General features: G+C 46.5%; 1 long non-coding RNA gene across 2 annotated transcripts; it reads right to left on the bottom strand.

Moving 5' to 3' along the window:
- Nucleotides 1-745: 745 nt before the first annotated feature.
- Nucleotides 746-12,451, bottom strand: LOC136023129 (uncharacterized). Of its 2 annotated transcripts, none has more exons than XR_010616482.1 (5): nucleotides 12,392-12,451; nucleotides 4,214-4,341; nucleotides 4,015-4,128; nucleotides 1,438-1,515; nucleotides 746-1,336 (listed from the first exon to the last, which is right to left on the bottom strand). It is a non-coding gene; the product is annotated as an uncharacterized LOC136023129 (long non-coding RNA). The 2 variants fall into 2 exon arrangements; XR_010616483.1 differs by having other exon boundaries at nucleotides 1,418-1,515.
- Nucleotides 12,452-20,842: the final 8,391 nt, after the last annotated feature.

Below are 20,842 nucleotides of genomic sequence, written 5' to 3' on the forward strand. Positions count from 1 at the left end.
ACAAAGGAGAGCCAGGTTATTTCTATCAAAGCTCTGCCCTGTGCTGCAGGAAGAGCACAGCGAGTTGTGGCAGTGCTTGGACCTGAAAGGCAACATTGTTAGAGTGACAATGTGACAGGGAATCAGCAATGAAAGTGTTAACCCAAGTCTGGGTTCGTATTGCCACAAAGGCAGTAGAAAAGAGTGGTGACATCTCGGGTTGGATGGCTGAGAAGACACCAGTTGTTATTCAGCTGTACGGGTAACCACTGCTGAAAAGCTTCAGCATGCTTCATCCCCCAGTTCCTTCTGAATAGGAAACTAATGAGTGGCATCAAATGTGCTGTTAATGAAAAGCTCCTGAAATGCCAAGCCTTCTCCACACTTGGGCTCACAGTCAGCAGTTCTGCAGGGCTGGGTTAGGCTGCAGACCAGCCCGCAGCTCCTGGCAGCAGTGTTCAGCTATGAAGCTATGAAAGATGTTCAGCCAGTATTAAACCCCTTGTTAAGAGCCATCCACATCTTGTTTAAATTTATCCAACAGCCTGCTCCTGCTAAGAAACATTTGACCTGGCAGAGCCCTGTCAAACAGCTCAGAGGTTGTGGCTGCTGTCACGGGCACCCAAGCCAATGTTAAAAACATAGAAGGAGCATACAGCTCACTGTGAAGTCAAAGAAGATGCTGCTGATCTACCTGAACTAAAGCTGTCTACTAAAACAGGCCCCGAATTCCCAGCTCATAACAGAATTCACAGAGCACAGTGTGTCTGCCATACAAAGGATGTGTGCCTCTTGCAAATGAAGAGGCATTTCCTATGTTTATTATTCAGGTCTATTGTTTGGTACATCAAAAAGAAATGATCACGCTGGAGGAGGAGAATGTTCTGTTTCACAGAGCTAAAGCTGTCAGTATTGGTTTTTGCATTGATACAAGCGAAGCATAGAATCCCCATTCAAATCAAACTCCATTTCCTGGCTGTTGTGGCATGTGGGACAAAGCAGCAAGTCAAACTAGAAAGGAAAAGGGATGAGGAGAGTAAGGCACAGCACGCTGGGCACATCTCCCAGACTTCGGGTTGCCCAAAAGCTAAGAAACCCACAGAATCGCCTTGTCATTGCAAAGCTTCTCAACATCCTCAGATGTGTCCCCAACATCAGAAGGACATGGAGCTGTTGGAGCAAGTCCAGAGGAAGCCACAAGGTTGATCAGGAGCTGGAGCATCTCCCGTACAAAGACAGGCTGAGAACGTTGGGGCTGTTCAGCCTGGAGAAGAGAAGGCTGCGTGGAGACCTCAGAGCAGATTCCAGTGTCTGAAGGGGGCTACAGGGATGCTGGAGAAGGACTCTTCATCAGGGTCTGCAGCGACAGGACAAGGGGTGATGGGCTCAAACTGAAACAGGGGAAGTTCAGGTTAGGTATAAGGAAGAAGTTACCTACTGTGAGGATGTAACAGGTACCTCATGCTGAAGAAGTCCTTCACTGCCTGCTGTCAGCAAGCACTGCTGTCACACCGGGGGCATGCTTCACCTGGAGACCTAACCACATAATTATAGCCTTAAAAGTTCAGAATTTAACAGAACTCCAGCAAGGACGGGTGGGCAACAGGTTCTGCAGCATTTATTCCTCATGGCAATTAGGAAAAGAGCTTTATTCAGGAATTCATGGATTAATATACAGAAGACTAGATATTAAATACATCACATGGGACATTCTCCTCCCATTTTGCTCCAGATTGGTGCATGGTAGGGAAAACTTGCCTTGCAAGGAATGCTCTTGTTTAAGTGGCTTGAGAAATTGGATTCCTTTGCTGATGTTTGCTCTTCCTTAATCTCTCCTAATCGTAATAATGATTTTTTTTTGTCTGCAATGCATCTGACCTACTTGCACACTCTCTCTACCCTGCTGTTCTCTTCTATCTACATTCTCTGTGAGTATCTTCATTCTCCCTCCCACCCCATTGCCTTTTCCATCCAATTTCTTCCCAGAAAATTAAGATCCTCGGGCAAAAGAGATGTTTTGATTCTCACCACCTAGTGAATGCTAGAAACCACATGCAGGGATTCTTCCCCTTTAACCAGTCCAAGCATTAACCTTTAGCAGTCCCAAGATAATGTTAGGCTACATGGGATTTGGTGAAGTATTTGAACCACAAGAGACCTACAAAATGAAAGCAATCCTGTTTTTAATCAGCAAAAAAGGAATTGGGCAATTAAAAAATAGAATAATAAACCAACTTTGATTCAGGGACAGAAGGAAAATAGCTTTGAGTAGTGGCAGGGGCATCAATTCAGGCGAACGATACACCAAGCAGCCTGAATTCTGTCTGATAGCGCAGGTTTTCATGGAGAATTTGGAATTAAGGATTACAGTGCCTGCTCCACTATGGGGTTAACAATCTTCCTCCTCCCTCAGCCGTATTAAAACACCAGAAACACAGAATATTGTCAGGCTGTTAAGGCTAGATACAATCTAAAAGAAACCATACCGGGATGGAATCTTGAGCACTTAATGTGGGTGAGCATTTAAATTGAGAGCCACGACACTTCAACTCTGGTACAATCCGGGAGGGACGAGCCTGTTTACACCTCAAGCTCAGCAGTCACCTTATTTTCTACTGTAGCTACCTCCATTTTTATGACTTTAAGTTTTTTTATCTGAGTTGGAGATACTAGTGCAATAGGAGCAATAAATAGGAGACTAAAAGGATGCTGGAGGGGGACTCTGCATCAGGGACTGCAGCAATAGGACATGGGGTGATGGGTTCAAACTGAAACAGGGGAAGTTCAGGTCAGATCTAAGGCAGAAGCTCTTCCCTGTGAGGGTGCTGAGGCACAGGGTGCCCAGAGAAGCTGTGGCTGCCCCATCCCTGGCAGTGCTCAAGGCCAGGTTGGACACAGTGGCTTGGAGGAAGATGCTCTAGTGGTCATCCCTGGAGATCACAAGAGGCAAGAGAAAAGCAGCTTTTGCAGCAAGAAAGTAATTTCTTTCCTCATTTCTGGCATACTCCACTTGAAAACCAGTAGTAGGCATCTTGCCTCCAGATTCATATTTGAGAGCCAGTACTCCTGCAGACTTTGCACCATTCTGTACCAGACTAAATCTCCCCTCTGTCAGTGTAAACCCATTCCCCCTTGTCCTGGCACTACTTGCTCTTAAAAATACTGGAAGATTTGGGAAGAGCAGTACAGAATCCTTGACAAAGCTTGACACCCCCGCCCCGCACCCCAATAGTCCTAATTCCTCTTGTGTGTGTCAATGCTTCTTAACTGCTTCCAAAACAGTATTCCCCATTTGCTGCAGCACAGGGGAGAGGAGAAACCCGGGCTCATGTTCAGGGAACAAAATGTTTAGAGCCAAGCAAGCAAAGACAGAAGGACAACAGGAATCAAAGGGTGTTGTATCTGATCCAAGAACACAGGGGCAGTTAGAGTTTCAGAAGTAAATTGCAATAAATGGCAGGTACTATGGTAGTCAGAGAGCTGAAAACCAGATTTCCTGTGCAAGCAGCATTACATAAAAGAAGAACTTAATTTAAAGGGACAGCCTTCCTCTCTCTGTCCTTTCCACTGCTTTTAACACTTCTGTGACAAACCAGCAAGACACCCTGATACTGCAGCTTTACCCCAAAATCCCTAAGGGGATTTTTCTGGATGCCAAGCCAAAGTAGAATGAGGATACATGGCCAAATTCAGTCCGTCTCTGGCAACGCAGGAGCTGAATCTGGACCTCCCACAGTTCAGGTCAATGCTCGCAATCACAGAATCCCAGCCTGGTTTGGGCTGGAAAGGACCTTAAAGCTCATCCAGTTCCAACACCCTGCCATGGGTAGGGACACCTTGCACTAGAGCAGCTTGCTCCAAGCCCCGTTCAACCTGGCCTTAAGCATTGCTAGGGATGGGGCAGCCACAACTTCTCTGGGCACCCTGTGCCAGTGCCTCAGCACCCTTCTAGTAAAGAATCCCTCCCTTTTAATGCCAACACCTCCTTCAACACACACGCACTTACAAGGCGTTGGAAACTGGGCTCAAGCTGACCTGATTTTCTTCACCAAAATTCCAGTGAATCGTTTCTTGATTCCAAAGTGCAGAATCACGCAGATGTGATGTGCAGAATCCAGAGGAATGCTGAAAGACATCATTTTCTTCCTCCTGTCCTCCATACCACACATGAAATGAATTTACATTCACAAACCTCACCATTCTAATGAACAGTGTATGCTGCCTTGTCAGATACCTCACAGGGACTGAAGAGCTTCTTCTTCCAAGAGTAGTTCTGCTTGCACTGTGCATCCAGTGGATTCATTACAGGTCTCATTCCCACTGCCTATCTTGCACTTGTCAGAAGAACTGCACAGAACTCCCCTAGAGATGAGAAAAAAACACATTCTAGAATAAGCAGGCTTAAAAGAAAAAGCAGCTTTTGACTGGAGTATATACGTCTAATAGCTACTGATGATGCTAAGTCATGGAATCTGATGCTAACAAAAATTAGGTATCCCCAGAAGACACACAATCATAAATGTTCATTGCAAATCCACCTCCTGAACCTGCTGCCTGCGGAGAGAATGAAGAATGACTCAGTGAGACCCAGGCACCTTTTCATTTCAGCTGCAAAACTGCTCAGGCTGCTTTGCGGATGCTACAGAAAGGTAAATGGGGGGGGGACAACCAGTGCAAAATGGGCCGCCACAGCCCAGCCAGGAGCATCCTGTCCAGTTCCATAATGAAGGCTCAGGGGGAATAACTGCCACTAGGATTCCTGCCTTAATTCTTGGTTTATAAATGCGTGTTTTCAGCCCATTTATGGAACAGGGATCGATTCTACTCTAAAGACTTTGCTCCTTGTTGCTGTTCTTCTCCCATGACAGCAATCCTGACACATAACCTTATTCCCTGTTGTATTTCTATTCATTAATGCCCTCTGGGCAGCAATACCTGGTGACCCTCCTTCACCTCTGAGCTGAGAACAAAGCTGGTACTCTGTTACCTTCAAAAAAGTCCAGCAGCTCCAGTAATAGAACATTAGGCAGCAAAACTCTCATTTATTAAATAAGTTGGGATGTGCTTTCTGTTTCCTGACGGACACATTTAATCAACTTGTGTTTTCAAGGTGTTGATAGCACATGGCCCTGCTCCAAAGACAGCCTGAGAGCTTCCAGAGCACAAGAGATCTCAAAATCACAACACACCACCGATGATGCAGCACTTTTAAACAGATTTCCAGATGGAAGGAGATGCTCTCCCTATCCACCTCCTGACAGAAGAGCCCAGCAGGTAAAACAGACCTGCAGCTTTGAATTGGCATATAAAGTATATATTAGGGAACTGTCCTTGTAAGGGACATTTCTTATCCCTTTCTTGTTTACTTGCCTTCAGGCCAAGATGCTTGGCCCAACTCTCATTCTAGGATGCTCAGAGAGAGAGCAATCCCATAAAAGCATTGCAGACTTGACCTAAGGCCAATTTCTCTCCGGTGTCAGCTAAATCAATCAATGAAGGAACCTTTCAGCTGAATTCCCTGCTCATTTCTCATCTTTTGTCTTTCCTCCCCATTGCCTGAAGCCAGCCTCAACCTTCCCCTTCCTGCTGGCTGCAGTGCAGCTCTGGTCCACAGCATCAGCTCCTGCAGCCATTTTCTACAAGGGAACTTTACTCATCCCTTTATTGCTACACCGCGTAGCATCTCACATCCGCTCTTGATATAAGGAACTGTCACAGTTGTCATCATTACAACAGCTGGAGGGTGCTGAGGCGCTGGCACAGGGTGCCCAGAGAAGCTGTGGCTGCCCCATCCCTGGTACTGTTCAAGGCCAGGTTGGATGGGGCTTGGAGCAAGCTGCTCCAGTGGAAGGTGTCCCTGCCTGTGGCAGGGGTTGGAGCTGGATGAGCTTTAAGGTCCCTTCCAACCCAAACCAGGCTGGGATTCCATGTTATACCTCCCGTGTCAGGGGTTAAGCCACTTGCTGACAGAGATGGAGAATCTAAGACTGAAAATGCAAGACACTGTGCACTTCTTACAAGGTAGTTGTGCAGCTTGTGGCAGCTAAACCTCAGGCTTGATCCAATCTGCTACGTGCACTCACTTCAGGCAATGGAGAGACATGAATAGAAACAGGCAGCTCTGGCCACACAGAGTCATAAATATGCAAATTATTACACAACCTAATTTGCGTTAAGTATGATGGGGTGCAGCAGCAAACCAGTCACTGTGAAAAGGAGGCAGGGGCTGATGTACCCTGCATGTTTCATTTCCATCACAGAGTGCCTCTGATACTCTCCCCTAGCTGAGGAATAGTGCTGGGTTCCAGGACATTGCCCTATTACCCTCAGCCCTGTACATTTACTCTCTCAGTGGTGTGCTATGATCTTAGCAAGTCACAGAAGTGCTCAGCATGTGCTAAGGCTGAGAAAGTTGGGGCTGTTCAGCCTGGAGAAGAGAAGGCTGCGTGGGGACCTAATAGCAGCCTTCCAGTACCTGAAGGGGGCCTATAGGGATGCTGGGGAGGGACTCTTCATCAGGGACTGTAGTGACAGGACAAGGGGTAATGGGTTCAAACTGAAACAGGGGAAGTTTAGATCGGATCTAAGGAGGAAATTCTTTCCTGTTAGGGTGCTGAGGCACTGGAATGGGTTGCCCAGGGAGGTTGTGAGTGCTCCATCCCTGGCAGTGTTCAAGGCCGGGTCGGATGAAGCCTTGGGTGGGATGGTTTAGTGTGAGGTGTCCCTGCCCATGGCAGGGGGCTTGGAACTGGATGATCTTGAGGTCCTTTCCAACCCTGACTATTCTATGATTCTAAGTCTTCTCAGTCTTGCAGGACCCCTGCTTACATGAATTCATCTCAGTCACTTTCTATAGAGAGAAACTGTGTGACCTGCAATACAGCCCCACCTCCCTTCCCACCAAGGTCCCAGCAGCTAGAAGCTGGCTCTCTTGAAGAAACAGGCATGTGACTGACCCAACTAGTCACTTGATTTCACAGATGCTTCATGGCACTATAGCTCCAGGAACACTTATGAGACTATAAAGGAGGGATTAAAGAGCAAGCAGTCAAAAGAGCAATTTTGCTCTATCCCAAGCACAACATCACATTTGCACGCAAGGAGAAATCAGCCCAATACCTGGCAGAATTCCATTTGCACTCATCTGAGCGGATGTGACCATCAAAGAGACAGGCTGGGATAGAAAGTTCTATTCTGCTCTGCTTGTATTTAGACACAGCTGAACTTTACATAGTCCCAGAGACTATGTGTGTCCACTGGTTTGGTACCATTCAGGGCTTTAGAAATGAATTTATTCAGTTAACGCTTCTCATCCTCCTCATTCCTCATATAACCCAACACAATGTTTTCCACAGAGGTGCCAGAACAGCAAGAATTTGAAAAGGGTGGAAAACCATCCAATTCTTTGGATAAAGGCTACAGAATACTGCAAATTCACACTGGTGTTTGCAAGCATTTTGAGTTTTCAGCCAAATCATTTCAGAGGATGGCAGGTTTTCTGCTAAGCAGTCTAAAGGAATGGTTCCTTTAAAATCTGACCTCAGTATATCTTTGTGAGTGTAGAATTCGCATGGATTTACAGTGTTGTGCACGTGTACAGAAATGTTGGGTTTGTCCTATATGAGAAAGGAGGATTCTCATACCTAAAGACGCTAAAAACCAAAAATAGATGAAAAAATCAAGCCATAAAATACTGTAGGCACAAAACCAATCTATCTGTGCTGAAAAGGAGATGTCTGAACACAGAACATGCATTTGGAAACAGTCACAGAGTGATCAGCTGAGCCATCAGCCCCACTGAGCCTCTATATCCATTGCCAGGAAAAGATACATTTATTTCCTGAAAACATGAGTAGGAATATTGGTAAAGACAGAGGCTTTCTCTCTCCTCCCCCAGAGCCCTCTCAAACATGCCAGGTTTGCTATTGAAGTTACTTGGATGAAGACTCTTACCACTAACATCTACCTTGGGGAAAAAAGCCTGGTTTCAGTTGTCAATAGCAATGCTGCCATGATCTTTAACAGAGGTAAGATACCACACTCGGCATCTCAATCCTAACTGAATTACTGCAGTAAGCAACTGAAATGAAGATTAAGCGAAAACCTCAGAGCAGCTAAGACCTCAGAGCAGCCTTCCAGTATCTGAAGGGGGGCTACAAGGATGCTGGAGAGGGACAGTTCATCAGGGACTGCAGTGATAGGACAAGAGGTGATGGGTTCAAACTGAAACAGGGGAAGTTCAGGTCAGATATAAGGCAGAAGCTCTTCCCTGTGAGGGTGCTGAGGCGCTGGCACAGGGTGCCCAGAGAAGCCGTGGCTGCCCCATCCCTGGCAGTGTTCAAGGCCAGGTTGGATGGGGCCTTGGGTGACATGGTCTAGTGTGAGGTGTCCCTGCCTGTGGCAGGGGGTTGGAACTGGGTGATCTTAAGGTCCTTTCCAACCCAAACCATTCTACGATTCTATGATACTAAAGCTGAAATTAATGAAACTGATTGCAATTTTAGGATGCTTTTTTTCTGGATATCAAACGCTTTGTAAAGATTCTGATAAATCTTTCTCTGCTGCAACCCCCGAAGCACCAGTCCAAATTCAACACCCCTATATAAGAAACTACACAATAGTGTGGCTCCCACAACCCTGCCCCAGAAAGGGTTCACCTTTCTCCCTGGGTTATGTCTATCCAGGAAACTTAATCTCTAAATGGTGGCAGGAACTGCACAGTCGTGTCCCAAATCTGGCATGAGGCATGACTAATGCTTGCGATGTGCCATGCAATACTGGAAGGAAAGGTTCTATAGGAATGCAAAGCAGCTTTCAGGAACAGAAATAACATTGTCTCTCACTCTTCCTTTTCCCCATCTTGTTTTTTCCCTCTCACACTTCTTTGTTGTGGTCCCAGTTTACCCTGTGAACAGTCTTGTACTGTTTGGCAACGGCATCAGCGTCTTCTCAAAGCAAACATCTAAAGCTCATCAGAAATCTCCAAACGCAGCCGATTGTCTTGGATATATATCATTTCACTCCAAGAAAAATATTTACCAGAAGCAGGACATGAAGGAAAGATACAGTGTTATCTCCCATGAGCGTCTTCTCAAAGCACAGCTGATACAACTAGCTATCAACATAACTGCTCTCTACAGCTCCTCTCAGCATCTGAGGCATCTTTCCGTCAGCATTCCTGGACCAAAAAGGGCCTCCAACTGTTCTAAGCCAGGCAAAATCCCGTTCTTCACTTTTCCTTAGTGGAAAAAAGTGGAGAAACAAAAGAACACACAGAACAAGCCCTGTGGATCAAAAAGTCTTCACTCAGGAGAAAAACAACCCTACGCTTGATAACAAATAAATATGCACCAGTCTGAAACCAAAAACTCGGGTCTGGAGGAACTGACACTTCCATAATTGCCATAATGGCCGTAATTCCTCCCTCTGATCCTTTGGGAAAGTTTTCTTTTCCTGAAAGCACTGGCTGCTGAGGTGATCAGGGCCGAGTGACCTTCAGATCTCACATGGAAAGGGCAGACAAGCCCTGCGGCACACAGCAGCAACCTCTAACTGGCAAAGGCTGAAGCAATTCACATCAGTCCTTTCCTGTTTGGGTGAACTGGATACGAGGGCTCAGTACTTTTCCTTTGGGTTGAAGCGCTTCCTGAAGAGCCATTAAAGTTTTCCAGAAAATCGGTGAGAGCAAGGAGGGAGGAACAAGAAACAGAGAAAGTCTGAACAGGGAAAACGTTCTCCTTTTTTTCTTTCCTTTTCTAAGCAAAGCTGTTGAGACAGAAAACAAAGGCAGCAGCTTCAAATCACAAGCCACAAGCTTGGTGGGAGGCAGTTAAAGGGGAAATGCAGCACCGAGTCAAGACCTTTCTTTGATCTCCAGCTTTCCCAAGCTGCATTCCCATCTGCAGCCCACCATTTGTTTTCAGTTAGACAGGCAGAATGAAAACTCCTCTGCTTGGGAAGAGCAAACAAATCACACAGTGACACACAGCCAAAATAAGGAAGAATTAAAATCTCAAAAGAGCTGATGGCATCTAATGAAGAGGGAAAGGCTCATACTTGGGGATGCTCTGGGTATCTTTCATCCACGAGTTTCAAAGTCACTCAAATCAGTGATGGGTAGATAGGGATCACCTCCTCACACATTACTACATGGAGCCAGCAAGCTGGTGCCCCAAGGTTTTATCAGCAGTGAGTGTGGTCCTGGCCCATCCTTAATGAACTTGACAAGTTTGACAGGATCAGAGCAGTAGGTTGTATTGCACACCAGCACAGCAAACCCCATGATTTTGCCCTGTCAGCACTGTAATTGATGTGTTTTCTGCATCCTCTTTTGTTTATTAGCCCACACAACTACATTCTTCCCCGTTTTAGGGGACACGGTGCAACATCTTCATGACGGTCGAAGGAGGTGATCCTGCCCCTCTACTCTGCTCTTGTGAGACCTCACCTGGAGCACTGTGTGCAGTTCTGGTGTCCTCAGCATAAAAAGGACATGGAACTGCTGGAACAAGTCCAGAGGAGGCCACGAGGATGATCAGGGGCTGGAGCACCTCCCGTATGAAGACAGGCTGAGGAAGTTGGGGCTGTTCAGCCTGGAGAAGAGAAGGCTGCGTGGGGACCTCAGAGCAGCTTCCAGTATCTGAAGGGGGCCTATAGGGATGCTGGGGAGGGACTCTCCATTAGGGACTGTAGTGACAGGACAAGGGGTAACGGGTTCAAACTGAAACAGGGGAAGTTTAGATTGGATATAAGGAGGAAATTCTTTCCTGTGAGGGTGGTGAGGCACTGGAATGGGTTGCCCAGGGAGGTTGTGAGTGCTCCATCCCTGGCAGTGTTCAAGGCCAGGTTGGACAAAGCCTTGGGTGCCATGGTTTAGTGTGAGGTGTCCCTGCCCATTGGGGTTGGAAGTGGATGATCTTAAGGTCCTTTCCAACCCTGACTGTTCTATGATTCTATGATTTACTGTCTCCTGACACGTGGAGCCCCAACCCCACCGACATCCTCAACTCCAGTTCTGTTTGTTGGCATCTGGCACAGCATATGCTGACACAAAACAGTTCACATGTCTCAGAGCTATTGTTCCAGGCTCTGCACATTTACCGTTACCATCAGTTACTCACAACAGGCTCTGAAAATGTTCATTGCCACAACTAAAGAGTCTCCAAATCTTCTAAAGCTCACACCTCAAACTCCTGCATGCTTCCAGCTCGCTTTAGTCACCCAATGCATTAGCAAACAGTGCTATTTAACCACTCTGCATAGCCGGTGTCACCAGAGTCTTCATGTAGATTACATAAAACACTTACAGCGTCTCGCAGGTGGAAGTGACAACCAAAAAGCATGAAATCCAGCTTGCGGAAGAGTTGCTGTGCCTCTGGGCCCACACCAAAGGCACTGAAGGAATAAATGAGGATGGAGTCACGACATGGCAGGTCTCTTCTCCCAAGGAACAAGGGGTAGGACAAGAGGAGAGGGCCTCAAGTTGGGCCAGGGATGTTTCAGTTGGAGATCAGGACAAAGTACGCCAGAAGAGGCCGCCCAGGGCAGTGGTGGAGTCACCGTCCCTGGAAATAGCTAAGAGACATATAAATGTGACGTGGTTTAAAAGACATATAAATGGGGACATGGTTTAGAAGACATATAAACGGGGACATGGTTTAATGGTGACTGAGACCGTGCTGGTCTAATGGTTGGACTCAATGATCTTCAGGTCTTTTCCAAGCCGGCTGATGTGATGATGCGATGCACACCTGCAAGCAGAGTTTTAACCTCTGCGGCCACGAAACGGTGTGGTTATTAGGAGGGATTTTCCACACTGCCTACAGTAAAACAAAGTCGTGTCTTTCTGAACGTGCTAATGATGGCATAACCCTTCCCCCTCACCTATAAAGCGCATCGGGTCGGTTCCTGAAACACAACACAGGGGTAAAGTACCAAACAGCTCCTATGCTGCAGCATTGCAGGTGCCTTCATTCATAAAGGGACTTTGTGGTTAACACTTCTAAAAGTCTGAATGGACTTTTTTGCCGATAAACCAACACCATTTCAAGACTGGGTTTAAACCATTAGATGCTTAACCAGAAGGGAAGGTTTTGTATTGCGAACGGGGTGCGTACATAGCGTGTGTCCCTGCACACACATGGCCTGTGACCGAGGTAGAGCATCCTTCTCGGGCTGGCACTGCCACAGTGCAGGCGCGGTGCCGCAAACCACTTAATGGTTGTCTTGAATCGATGAAAGCACCGAGCGAACCCCAGGACCAAGCTTTTGAGCGCTCTCCTGGAGAGCGGCTCAAAGGCTTCACGCAGCCCCACCGCCAACACCAGCACACACCGAGGCCGTCGCACGCCCCTCGCTCAGCCCCAACCAACCCCTCTGCGTCCCCTCAGCCCTCACACGCACACAGCCTCACCGCTCCCCTCTGCACAACGAGCCCCACGCCGTCACCCACCGGCACCACCGCCGCCGCCGGCCGGCCCTGCGCCCTCCCACCCGCATCGGCCCGCCCTTCCCGGCCGCCGGGGTGGAGCCAGCGAGCGGCGGCAGCGCGCATGGGCCCCGCAGCCCTTTCTCTGAGGCGGGCAGCGTGTGTGTGCGGGCCGGGGGGGTGTGAGCCGGACGCCGTTTCCCCTCACCCGGCACCGGCGGCGGGGCCTTTCCCCGTCGTCCCCTCACCTGCGGCGGCCATGTCGACGGGACGCGGCTGCTAGGCGGTGGTTGGAGCGCCCGGACTCGGGCCCCCCGCTGTGGTGGAGCGAGGTGAGCGTAGGGATAAGGGCTCCGGGCGGTGGTGGGTGGGGGGGGTTGTGTCGCGATAGTGCCCTCAGTATCGCGAGGGCGGCCCTGAGGGGCGGGCGGGGATGAGTGAGGTGAGATGGGGGGGGGGGGGCGCGCCGCAGCCTCGCCAACGTTTTGGGCCGTTACAGGCGAGGGATGGGCCGGTACCTCAGGGGCCGTTCTGACGAGGAGGAATAAGACGATAAATGACCTAAACCGTCATGCTGGTTTTAATCCTTAGCGTTATTTATGTGTCGTTTGGCTGCTCCCCCCCCCCCCCCCCCCATTTTCCCTTCTTTTTTCCCGCACGCCTTCAGTGCCCATCCTCCGGGGAAGGTCTCTGAGGTGGCTGAATTCCCTTCTCGCCAAGAAATAACGTTGTAGGAAGGAAGGGATCATCGGGAATTCCAGCCTCCCGTGCTTACGAGGCGTGAGGCAAACGGCGTTGCGCGCCCCGGCTAGCGTGCAGCTGCCGACCGGCTTTGTGCTTGGCCTCCTTCTCCATTGTCCTTTGTGGTGGTTTCAACAGGGCTCTTTTAATGCCTTGTTAGAGGTGCAGTGAAGGGCTGTGGGTCAGCGAGGGTGCTCTGCGGGCGACATGTGTGCTTGGAAGCGCTGTGGCAATGGGGGAGCGCCCAACAGGCGTGTCCCAGGCGTGTGTGTGTGTGTGTGTGTGCACACACGTGTGGAAGCGGGTTTATGTGCGAGGTGTTGGTTATCTCTCCCACCACACTGCAGTGGGGAGGTGAGGGAAGGGTCGTAGTTAGGAGAGAGCCGTAACGCGGTTGGGCTCTGGGCGAGCGATGGCTTCAACTTGAGAAGAAGCTAAATTAACCTCAGTTCCGTGTGTGGAAGCTTGTGGGTTACTGTTTTCCTTCCTCGAACTGCTTCTCCTCCGAGAACGTGTCTCGTACCTCCATCTGGACCGGACCGGCGGCTGTGGGATGTTAAGGTGATGGGAACGCGTCATTTTACGTTGCACCTCTGTCCTTTGCACACCAGATCGTGCAGAAAACAGCACTTTGGACAGAGGCTTGGACTTGGGTGTCCAATTTGTGGTGTTGGTTGATGCTGGCTTTGGTAAGACTGGAATTTAGAGGAATGGGTGGAAAGGCAAGAGGACAGAAGCTTAAAACATGCTATAAACCTCAAGTGCATTATCCATAGGTAACCAGGCATTCCTCTTTGACATGGAAGAGAATAAGTTTCCAAGGCTCTTTAAACTGTATCTGTTTTGAGGTTGGAGCATGGGTTTAGATACCTTTTTCTGCGTGAGAGGGACAAATCCGGTGCACGTGCGGTATCTTCCCTGCTGCACAGATGTCTTTTCATTCCAGCTTTGTAAAATTAGGTTAGCCTTGAGTGAGCAATTTATTTTGACGGGTAAGTAAATTATTACGTATTCCTCATGGTAAAAGAGCAAGCAAATAGTTCTTCTGCTTGCACTGATTTATTTTCATGAAGCTATTTGGGGAAGAGCAGACCTGAAAGGGTTAACGTGGTATTGGTACCGTGCATAACGTACAGAAATGGTACTCCATTGCCAGAAGCAAATTAGTGGTCAGTCTTTCAGCTTGTGGTCGTGACCTGGGGCTTGTTTCAAGTATATAGGTCAAGTTTGCGAAGAAACAAAGAGCATCGGAGGCAGGTCAGCAGAAATATCAGTGGGGAATTGTTTTGCCTTGTGGACTTTCCATATGGTTTGTAGCTGGGATGTTGCAGTGCTTTTGTGCCACTTGCTGATGGGTTGTGAACTGTCAGCATCCCAGTTCTGAAGGGTCTTTTTCTGTGATGGAAAGAGAGGCAAATGATGATGTCACTGAATTTAAGGGGGAATCTGACAACATGGGGAATAGTGCTACTTTGGACGTTTTCCTTTGGGCTTCTGTTTCTTTTGTGGACTTCTGAAAAGGAAATGTCATTTTGCTGTTTGAATGCATTGTTTTGCCTGAAGTGTCAGACCACACTATGGGGATGATTCCAGTCAACTTCCCCCGTTTCAAACCAAACATGTCAGCTACTGTCATATGTTTATACAAGAATTCAGTGTGTTTTGCAGGAGCCCATTCTACATATTTCCAAAAATAGGTGATGTTTTTCATTATTGTGGCTGGAAGAGTTCGTATAGGAGACAAAAAATGGAATGGTTTCCCTTGGTCTTTACATCCTCCTCTCCACAAGTACAAGGAAGATGTTGGCTTCTTCGGGGTTATGTTCATTTGCACTTCTTCTCACAATATTCTTATCTGTGTAGTTCTGTGTGATTCCAGTGGCTGGGACCAAGGCAGGAGCTGTTGTCTCATAGCTGTTGGCTCGATACCATTTTGGCTGATTACAGGGTTAGGGCAGAAAGAGAAGAAGCTGTAAAGAGCTGCAGGAAAATGAGTACATTTTACTTGCAAACCCCTGGACTAATTGCTCTCGTGGCACTGTAAATGTGGGTGGCTTCTATCAGATAGCGTGTGCTCATGCAGGGCCAGTTCCCTCCCCAGTTCCAGGGTCTGGGTTCAGTGTGGTTTCATGCTGGGTTTCAGTGGGCTGCAGCAGCATCTCCTACAAGCAGAGCCTATGAGCTTCGTGATCAGGGGATTTGATGATGAATGTGGTAAGGCCGAGCCAATAAGGCAGCCTGACGGACCCATTCTCCACATCCAGACCCCTGACAGACCCATTCTACTCCACCAGATTCCTGCAAGGCTTTGAACTCGAAGATGAGCACATGCGATGTCTGTGCCTGTCACAGTGAAAGTTGTCATTTGGGTCTGGTAGCTTTCCTCAGGATGTCAGTTACCTTAATATGAAATAAATCAGCTGAAACATCTATCAACTTTTAAAGCCCACAACTGTTTTCCTTGGGAAAAGAAGTCAGTTTGGTGTCTGGGTCACTGAGTCTGGTCAGTGGGAGCCTGTGGATTTCTAGAGTGATTTCTATTCTGATGCTAATCCTTTGCACAGGCTGGCTGTGCGCTGTTAGCCAATGCGAGAAAGGGGATATGCATACTGAGGACGCTCAAGGGAAGCCATTTGGTTAGTTATTGTTATGCAGATGGAGTCTTCCATCCAACCAGAGTTTGGAGAATCACATAACCTAAGGATATAATGCTGCGGGTCAGCAGTCCTGGAGCAATTCTGAGCCAGTTTGGTTGAAGCTGTTTCTTTTCAGCATGAATTTTGGGGGCTTTTGTTTGGTTTGTATTTTAATCCATGTCGTAGCTGAAAACAAATTGGTGCTTTACAATTAGAGCTGGGAAAGAGAAAGTTTTCATTTTTAATCATTGTGTTGGGTAAGAAGTGTAGGAAGGCAGCAAAGTTGTCACTCCATTGATACAGCTATGAGCTGCTCAGTTGGATTCTGCCTCCACTTCTGATGGGGACTTGCTGTGATTCTGCATTGCCTCAATTTCTGCTGCGTAAAACACTTCGGACTGTTGTGTAGCCTGTGTGGGAGGGCTCATAAGTGTGTAAAACCAGGTAAAACATGTAAGTCTTACTCAGCAGAGTTTATTTGTTTGCTGTATATTTGTTCCCTAGAGATTGATTTAAAAATAGGAAGTACTGGAGTAATGGCAAAGTGAAAGGAATGCTCCAGGTTAGTCTTTGGTTGCATATTATACGTGATGCAACTGTATGTGGTTTTCCTCCTTTTAAAGATTCCAGCTAACATCATGGGGGCTTCTGCAATATGTTATTAGGGTGGGGTCAATGTTCAAGTATTAAGAAGCCTTTCTATGTTTTAAGTGTTGTTTTGTGTTGCTGGAGTCCAGAGTAGATCAGCATAGCACATTTTTTGTCTCTCTAGCGTTACATGCTTTGGAAGTGTGCAAAAATAATTAAAAGCTGCCCTTTAAACTATTTAGTAAATTGGATTTGCTTTTACCAGCAGTGGCACAGAAAGTTAATCGTGTTTAAGCTGATGGTGACTTTTCCAATCTGATTTTACCTGGCAAGAAACTTTGCTACCCAGTTGTTAAATGCAGTTAATGAAGCGCTGATTGTTTAAGCTGATAAACCAATGCTACCGTGTTTACTGGAATCACTTTGGTAAATGTGTATATGCTTCCCTATGTTATCATCCTGCTTTTTGATTAAACGCAGTATTAACTACCATCAGACTTACAGTTAGAATCTATTTAGATGCTATTGTCAAGTGATGGTTATGACATTTAACTGTTATTATCCACTGGATGTACTTTGGCTCTGTCTTGGTTACACATGTGTAATTCTGGAGTTCATAGTGTTGTCTCTGAGTCAATAGCTGAGAATACGGCTCAGCAGCTCCTGTCTTTTAACCTGTGGTTTCGAAGGTAAAACTCTGAGCACGTCCTGTTGATGTGGCTTGAAGTCACCAGCTGTAGCAATAGTTCAGCACATACTACTGATCAATGACTCATTCATCCTCTTGTCAAGTCAGTTTCTTTGGCTTGAAGTCGCTACTTGAATCAATAGTTCAGTGCAAACTACTGATCAATGAATCATTCATCCTCTTGTCACGTCAGTTTCTTTTGCTGATGAAGAAGCTGCAGTTGCTGCCCCTCCATTCCCTTCCTGATGTGCCCAGTGCTTCTGCCTGTCGACATCTTGTCCCTTGCTGGTTGCAGGTGAAAAGCATTGATTTAGCATATCCATTATAACTCTCCAAGAATCAGAGAACGGAGAGTTTTGCCCATTTCTGACATTAATTCATTAAGCTGTGGCCACAAGAAGTTTGGAGCCAGGCTTCTGATGGATTTCAGAGGAAAATTAAATGCTGAACTGTCCCTGAGGTTGTCTGTTGGATGGAAGGACACTAATTCAGCTGCAGCCTTAGATCTTCAGTAGTGGTCCTGTGTTAATTCAGATATGGTTTTGCTTCATCTTTTCTAGTAAGCATAAAGTTGTAAAGCAGGTGGAAAAGTGTCTTACAGCAGAAGTTTGCTGGTGTGACATCACATGTGTGATTCAAACCTGTAGTTCAGCAGTACATGGACATGGTAGTGGTCCCCCGGCCATGGCCCCAGAATCCAGCTGTAGAAAAGGATGACAGAGATTGACTTACTCCCATAAGTTGCTCTTAAGACACAACGATGAAAGGGGGTGTTCTAACAGCTTTGTGAGATTGAGGTAATCAGTTTTGCTAAAAATAACTGACGGCAAGGTGTTAGGTTCTTAAAAGTGGCTCTAAAATTCTTGCTTCTTAAAGAAAACCATGTTAAATCCCCTGTGTATTTGTTACCTGAGAAATATTTATAACCTGAAGACTAGAGAAATATTTATCACCTGAAGACTAAACGAATATCTACTGACATGTTGAGCTGTTTGGCTTTTAATTTCAGTAACAATGTTTCCTGCCATTTGGGAGGTGAACTTTTTGCACTCAATATTCGTAATGCTCAAGGTGTGTGTGAAAAGGAAAGAATGGTGCTCAGTGTTTTGGAAGCAGATTAACCACACTCTGGTCAGATCTGTCGTTACCTCAATGCTTTGTTCCCCACACTGGGCACCAAAAAGAACTGTTGTGGTGTAAGCCCAGCCAGTAACTCAGAACCATGCAGCCATTTGCTCACTTCCCCCCCTTTTTCCCCCCAGCTCCTGGAGGGATGGGGAGGAGAATTGAAAGAGTGCAACTTCCATGGATTGAGATAAGAACAGCCCAGTAACTAAGCTATAACACAAACCACTACTGCTGCCGCCAGTAATAATAATGATAAGGGAGATAACAAGGGAAGAGAATACAATTGCTCAGCACCTGCCAACTGTTACCCAGCCTGACCCAAACAGCAATCTGGGCCTTCTGGATAACTGCCTCCAGTTTATATACTGGCCATGACATGCTCTGGTATGGAATACCCCTTTGGCTAGTTTGGGTCAGGTGTCCTGTCACTCTCTCCTCCCAGCTTCTTGTGCTCCTCCTCGCTGGCACAGCATGAGACTAAAAGTCCTTGATTGGAGTAAACGTTACTGAGCAACAACTAAAACCATCGGTCTTATCAGTGTTGTTCTCAGGCTAAAGTCAAAACCACAACACTACACCAGCTACTAAGAAGGAGAAAAATGACTGCTACTGCTGAGCCCAGGACAGTTTGTTTTGTGCCGGTGTAAAACCAGAAAGTTTTCCAAATAAAAATGCTTTGGTTTGGCCGTATTCCACCTGACTTCACTAAGGTTGTAAGTGTGGCTGTTACAAAGAAGGACATAGCTGGGCAACCTCTGTTTGAGCCTAATTTTAACTGTTGGAGGAACCTTAGAGTATTCACTGGGATCATTCACCTTTATTCCTTGTTATGATTCCATGAATGTTTTCATTAGATTTCGGATTAGCTGATATCTTTAGTGTTGCATATTTGACAAGAAGAGTCAGTTCCCACCTGTGAGGAACAACCAATCTTTTAAAAGGATAAATGAAAATGTAAGTTTAAAAAGGCTAAATTAAAACTTCTTTCAAAAAGCCACTTCTCCTGCTCAGTAACGCACCTTGCCTGTTTTCCTCCCAAAATTTACATAGCAGCTGATAGAATCTTTACAAACTTTACCAGCAATTTCCAGATCATCCTTTCATGGAATGTGAATGTGTTTTATAGCTGCTTTCTGTACACTCCAGGTGGGATATAAACAGGAAAAAAATCCCTCTTTGGGTTTCACTGTTTGCTTCAAGTGCGTATGTGTGTGTGTGTTATTTGAAACATTGCTGACAGCTACCACTTTTGCATTACAAAGTAGAATTTTATTATAAACTCCCAAATCATAGAATCCTAAAATGGTTTGTGTTGGAAGGGATCTTAAAGCTCATCCAGTTCCAACCCTTGTATCTATTTTCTTATATCTCCTTCTATGTAACCTGAACTTACCTTGTATCAGTTTGAACCCATCATCCCTTGTCCTATCACTACAGTCCCTGATGCAGAGCCCCTCTCCAGCATCCCTGTAGCCCCCTTCAGACACTGGCAGCTGCCCCAAGGCCTCCATGCAGCTTCTCTTCTCCAGGCTGTACAGCCCCAACTTTCTCAGCCTGTCTTTACATGTGAGGTGCTCCAGCCCTTGATCATCCTCGTGGCCTCCTCTGGACTTGAATGAACAAATGAATGTGCAATAGTTGTAAATTTATTTTCAGATAAACCAAAAAGATGTCTTTTATACAATCTGTAAACCAGAATCTATTGGTCGGTCCTCGCTTCTCTGTATGTGCAGGAGCGTGAAATACTGTATATTATACAGGAGTATGAAATTCTGTATATACTGTGGAGGTTGATATAATAAGCAGGAGATGATTTTGATGTCAGAACAAGTTCTGATCATTTCTTCTTGAAAGCGTAAATGAGATTCCATAGCCCTTGAGATGAATGATGCACAAGGCAAGCTTTAGGCAGCAAGTTCACTCATTGGTAACTGCTGCAGCTTATTTCATTGAAGAAACAGGAACAAAAGTTGGTTTGTAAGTACTCTGGAATGGAGAACAAAGGCTGTGGGGACCTTTGAACCTCTCTGGCTGTGCAGCTGAAGGAGGAATTGTTCAGGAATGGGAAAAACTGCCAGAAGACCAGAGATCTGCTTTTCCCTATGTCTTTCTACAGCAGTGTTCAACTACTGCAAGCAAAGCAGAAAGTAGTTAGTTAATTGGAAGAGTTTCTTTCTTACTCTTCCCCAACTTGATAATCAAGTGCGTGCAGGAGTGGTTATTCTATCAGTTATTTTTCACTGAGGCAAGCTTAGAACAAATGAGTGTGTGTGCTTTTGTGTCTGCTTTTCTTGGGGGGGTTGGAGGAAGGGAGAGAAATCTGAATGGTTGATTGCATCCTTTAACATTTTGTTCTCTCTCCAATGTTCTGTGCAAATAATTCAGGCCTATGAAGCAATTTGTTTCCATGCTTCCTGGTGGTGTTCTGACATCATTCTGTGCTAGCTATCTCACCAAGGAAAGATGGGAGGGAATAATCAGTGTGCTGAAGAAATGGTTATTCTCTGCAAGATGTGATGGCTGGCTTGTTGAGGGTTCCACCTCCAGTGAGTTGCCCAGCTGGAATGTTCTGCTTCAGGCGGTGATATGTGCTGTATCATAGAACCATAGACTCACAGACTGGTTTGGCTTGAAGACACCTTAGAGCTCATCCAG

Source organism: Lathamus discolor, chromosome 17 (assembly GCF_037157495.1).
Source record: "Lathamus discolor isolate bLatDis1 chromosome 17, bLatDis1.hap1, whole genome shotgun sequence".
Taxonomy (NCBI): domain Eukaryota; kingdom Metazoa; phylum Chordata; class Aves; order Psittaciformes; family Psittacidae; genus Lathamus; species Lathamus discolor.